This window comes from Fopius arisanus, unplaced genomic scaffold, assembly GCF_000806365.1.
Source record: "Fopius arisanus strain USDA-PBARC FA_bdor unplaced genomic scaffold, ASM80636v1 scaffold00115, whole genome shotgun sequence".
NCBI classification, from domain to species: domain Eukaryota; kingdom Metazoa; phylum Arthropoda; class Insecta; order Hymenoptera; family Braconidae; genus Fopius; species Fopius arisanus.
The window spans coordinates 333357-338968 of NW_011887854.1; the positions used below are offsets into that span (position 1 = coordinate 333357).

At 40.9% G+C, this 5612-nt stretch overlaps 1 protein-coding gene across 2 annotated transcripts in view; it reads right to left on the reverse strand.

Annotated features, from left to right (window-relative positions):
* LOC105271642 (Ecdysone-induced protein E74) overlaps positions 1–5612 on the reverse strand; it is a 76016-nt gene that overhangs the window by 62901 nt on the left and 7503 nt on the right. The window contains exon 1 of one of the 2 annotated variants that reach the window (XM_011313325.1): positions 4510–5114. The exons of the other annotated variant lie outside the window; for it this stretch is intronic. The gene's annotated coding sequence lies outside the window, so the exon portion shown is untranslated. Of the gene's footprint in view, positions 1–4509; positions 5115–5612 lie in introns of those variants that run through there. 2 annotated transcript variants of the gene reach the window in all.

Below are 5612 nucleotides of genomic sequence, written 5' to 3' on the forward strand. Positions count from 1 at the left end.
AAAAAAAAAAACCAATTTTTGTCGATAAATTGACTCCCCAATCCGAAACATGTTCGACACGTGTCTGAAGCCCCGATAATTGAGTAGATAATTGCATGAAAAAAATACTAAGTCGACGATGACAGTGGCAGTACACGAACGATACGACTTTTTTCCACTCAGGGACAACCGGCAACTGCCTTGAAAACACTAATGAGTAATGACGAGCGTTGAAAGACTCCGAGGTCTCACAAAGTGTATCTCGGTGAATCTCCAATGAAATTTATCACTTCATCGGTACGAGTTCGTCGGTACCGATGTTATTATCGAAAACATTTGGAAATAGCCGACCCTGACGTTGTTTAATTTACCGATAAACATGCACATTACTTATTGCACACCCGCCAATGCACTTCCTACTTCATTAAATCTCAGTTTTTTCCGTCAATTATCACGGAGAAAAATATTTAGATAATAACTCATCAGTGCTATTCCACCTATTCTCATAATTTTCTCAATACCGCGAGTGGTGCCAGTGAAAAAATTACCAACAAATTCCACATAGATAATTAAATTTCCACCAAAAAATCTTTTCCACATTTTCCTCCAACATCACCCAATTTCAAGACAGAGCCAGGCAAAACCGCGAGTTAAATTCAGATTCGAAGGTTTCACGTTTTATCTTTAGAAAATGAAATAAAAAATTGTATAAAAATCCTAGCCATTGCGTGTGGATAAATTATTTGGAAAAAAATCGAAATATCCGGGGCCGTTGAAAATTCCGCAACAAGTCGTAAAATAACCGAAGATTTATGCAGAAATTTCAAATTAACGGTGGGGTAAAAAAGAATTAAAGTGTTACTCAATAAAATTTTCAGTAGCATCAGGTTTGCGTCCCTTTTTCCGCACTAGCGGTAGAACATTTATGAGAATTTGTCTCCGTGTAATATTTACATTCGCTCGTCATTGAATGGAGATGCAGATTTAAAATTCAACCTGTGCCTCCGGGGAAACTTTACCGAGTACAATATCCGTTTGGCGGCTACTACGCTTTAAAAAAAAAAATCCCCCAGCGATAATGCGATTGAGTCATGCGGCTTTGGTAGGACCTTCGTCCAAAGGGCCTTGATTCATGCCTCGGGCAAGGCAAAGATCACTATTTATTTTTTCAATGAAATCCCAGATTTACGCGTCTTCGCGTGATCCCGCGCTTTACCAAGAACGGCATTCCGAAGAAAAAGAAAACAAAAAGTTGGATAAATTGGGCATTCGTGTCCCCGAGGGCATCCCGACTCCAAATTTATACCCAAAAAACCAACTCTAGACAAAATCCGAGAAGAAAAAAATGCACTTTTACCGCAAATTCCTAGTATTTATTAAATCCCGGCAAATCTATGGAGCTAGACGAGTTTTCATAAGGACCTTTTCTGCGGATCTCGACTAGATCTGCAAAAATGGTCTTCACGAAAAATTTGCTATCTTTCACAGATTCGGATATACCAATCGAAAATCATAGAGAGATATTACATGAATTAAGGAAAAAATTAGTCTTGTTTCTGTCGATGCGACTTACTGGGACAGCCGTTGGACATACGACAAGACCCTCCGAGAGCAAAATCTACGTCTTCTCAAGGCGAACAACTTTGTTCTCTGACATTTGCTCGTATCTCCAACGGTTTCCGTGTGAATTGCGTTGACAAATTTGATCGAAAAATTTCTAACGGAATAGTAAGGCCAGAAAACCCGGGAGTTTACCTAAATATCTGAAAATCCAAACGAGATATCAGAATTACCATCTCATGCTTCTATCTAACGCTTTAGTTCCCTATTCTAAGAGGGAATTCCAAAAGGTACACGCTTGCCACAATCGATCATCTCGAAATTCTCGAAATCATGCAGCCATGATTCCGTATTGGTCCGCCTAAAGTGACGCGAAATTACAAAGTCGTAACTCTCTTGCAGAAATCATTTCATACTCGCCCGCTAGCGCAGCCTCTCGTGTCCCCAAAAAAGTCCCTAGACAAATATCTCTATCTCCATCTGGTCTCGAAATACCGCCGGAAAATCAGGACAAATAGGAAACTTGAGGTCAGCTGTTATTATATAACAATACTAACACCTGATAAAGATCATAAAACCACAAGTAAATAAATCCTTGAATTTCCTGTAAAATTTCCAATTTCCTAATTTCCCCTCCAAAATCTTCAATGTCACTACAGACAACTCAATTCCTAAAATCTGTCACAAATTCTCACTTCAAACAAATGACTTTGGCACGGCCACTCCCCAATTGAAATTTCTCTCGCAAAATCTCTCAAAAATCAAGTGCCACGTCCAATCTATTATTATCCCCAAATACCAATTGCAACAAATCACCAAAAATAACGTGTCAAATGGCAAACAGAATGCAACCAAATGTCATTTAATAGACAATTGGCGTTAGAATTCCATCGGAAAATCCCCGGAAGATAAAGAAAAAAAAAACCTCGAAAAAATAAACACGAAGCTTATGGACTTGTATCATTGGCAGTCGGCCTTCCCATTTATTTAGCCTTCCGCAATTGCGCGCCAGCTAGTCATGATTCTCATGAAGCCAATGGTACTGGCATCAGGCCGTATGTGCCAGGGGCCCTCTACCATGATAATCCCTCCCCCCATCTCCTGGTACCCCCCACCATTGCGTCACGCACATCTCTTTGGAAACAAAAAAAAAGCCCCCCCCTCCAAAAAAAAAGTAGCCCGAGTTCTTATGATAAAGCCCTTATTACGTCACTCGGTGTGCCCTCATATACTCCGAAGGTCAATAAAGGGAGAATTTCGGTCGCCCGAAAAAGCAAAAAAAAACGTGGATAAAAAAAGGCATGAGTGGAGGGGGGGAGGGGTAAAAACACGCCCACTCCTTTGGCAGTGCGCACGAGTCAAGGTCCCGTTCCAATTTGGGTTCCTCGACCCACGTTCTCTGGACCAGGAGGATAGGTCACAGGAGCTTGAGACCCCCCTTTTTTGCCCCCCCCCCCTCCTTTTTCGCGGTTATGCCGGAGGTCATTTACTTTTACCGCGCCTCAAGGATTACCGAGTCCTTTTTTCGTGATTTAATGACCCTCAAATTACGCGCTAGCTCAAGGTCACGGCGATGACTCAAGACTCTATTCGGATGGAACAAAGATGATGTTTTTGGGGGGGGCGATCAAGGGGGGACCCGAGGGGAAAGATTTCAAGGTCTGGCGGAGATTCAAGATGTTGTTTGGTCGATCGTTAGACGTATTTTGAATTTTCCGGAACAGTCGGGAAGAGAATTGTCAATGTGAATGGTCATTCAATTTGAGATCAAATAGTTCGTGAATTTACGAAAGTACCTGGGGCCAATTGAATTTATTGGTGCCAAAGAAAATCAGGAGCAAAGCGGTTAAACGGGTTGCATTGCATCGGATGGTACCAGGTTTTTTGATAAATTAGGTGAGATTTACCGTGGATAGCCAAATTTTTATTGAGACATTTTTTGTGGATCTTAAGTGGATTTGCAAAAAAGGTTATGATGAATTTTTTGGTAGCAGTCGTGGTTTCTGAGATATTTCTTGATTCGCGACCAACAGGGAAAATCGAGAAAAAACGGTTTACCGGTTTGCTACTGGTTTTTGGTGAGACGACAATTCAAATGCGGATTTCATGTGAGACAGGGAATTTTGGACGAACAGATGGCTCAAGTAGATTTATTTGGCAGAAATGTTCCTACAGATTTCCAAGAATTGAGGGAAAAATTGCAACGAGAAATGACTCGTCTTTGATAATCGGTTGGTGGAGATCGACTGAGTGGAATTCAAAATGTTTTTTTTTTCATTCTGAAGCAAACCGTCTTTCGGGCTTCACAATCAGCCCTAACTCACCCAAATCGCATCATCAGATTGATATCGACTACTGAAATATCCAATTTTCCTAAATCTCCCCTTCACTGTTCTCTAGTTCTTCCCTTTTTTATCGAATACCTAGAATCTACAAGACGCGACCAATTACATAAGAACCTCTTTCGTACCTCACGATGCCGTCTAGAGTTCCAAGAACCCTCGAAACACCCCTGGGAACTCCCATCCCCGTGTAACGAAAAAAAAAATCGATAACTACGAGGTAAAGGGTAACAGCAAATCTATCCAATAATTACCATTGGTATATCTCTTCATCGAAAATAGATACCGATAATTTCGAAATGAGAAAAATTTCCTATCACCTGTAGATTCCGAGATTTCACCGAAATTTCGACCCAAAAACAAGTTCATTTCTCACCCTTCACCCCTTCGCTGTCAACTGGGATATTCCAAAACCAGCGAGAGATAACCAAATTATCGTAAAGACCTTTTATATAGCTCCCACTCTAATCTCTAAAAAAGGTCTTTTGAAAAATCTTGCTATTCCCTTTATATTCCTCACAAACTCAACCTTCCACGCTCTAACTCTCAACGACCGAAGAATTTCTGCACCGGATTATTCTGAATGACCTCAACAACCAGAAGACAATCAAGAAAAAAAAAAACTCACCAAATTCAAATGCGAACCCTCGAACAAGTAGAAAAATCCTCTTCAACCAGACACAATCAGCGTGATCTTCCTCCTCGCCAATTCCAGTGAACACTCGCCTCCACTGACTAAAAAACTTCACCACCACCTCCCAAGTCTCACCATAAACAATTGTCGAAATTCATAAACAAAACTGACTCGTAACCGTGACGACAACATAAACAAAAAACACGGCAAGAGAAGGCAGAGAAAAAAAAAATGTGTTATATTGTTTTTTTGTGCACAATTTTCTTGCGCCACAAATGACGAAGAGAGGGAAGAGGGGCAAGCGCTTACGTCACAAAGATGACCAGCGGAGAGCGCGAAAAAAAAAAAATGATCACCAATGAAATGGGTTCATCAACTCAAACTCAATCACCACACGAGATAATCCGACGGTATTGCACAGGTCAAGTCACATTGCAAAAATTTCCCCTCAGCCACATGATGGGGCTAGTGATGCGGATGGAAAAATATTGTAGATAATAAAAAAAAGGGGGGAAGAAATTTGAAAAAAAAAAAAAAAAACTGCACGTCTCAGCTATTCCAAGACGGAAGAAACACTGAGCTGGCTCTTCCCTCGCCTAGCCTAGCCACACACTAAACACTATCCTAGGTTAGACACTCGTGCGACAACACTATCTTCTCCCCACTTCTATCCCTGAAAGCCGAGTATTCCATCTCACCTCCTCCTTCCTCCACCCGCCTTGTACCCCCGGGGGTACTTCACATCGCCACATGCACGAGGTACTTTGGAGTTTTCGTGGTATGTGCGCACTACAGCCGGTGGTGGGGCTTTTTGTAAGGCCATAGCCACGGCCATCGGCCACTAACGTATGCGCTCACATCGATGAGAAATATCTAGGTAGTGGAGATCGAGCTATAACTAGATATTCACTTCGTACCACCTCGATATTTACTTTTCTTTCAAAATTTATATCAGACTATTTTTCTCAATTTTCAAAGGGAAAGTTGACTTTAATTTTCAATAAATATTTACGTCAATATTTTATTATTTAAAAATTGGACTCTTTTTGGAATTAGTTTAATGGAAAATATCTTGAAAATGTCAATATCTTATTTTT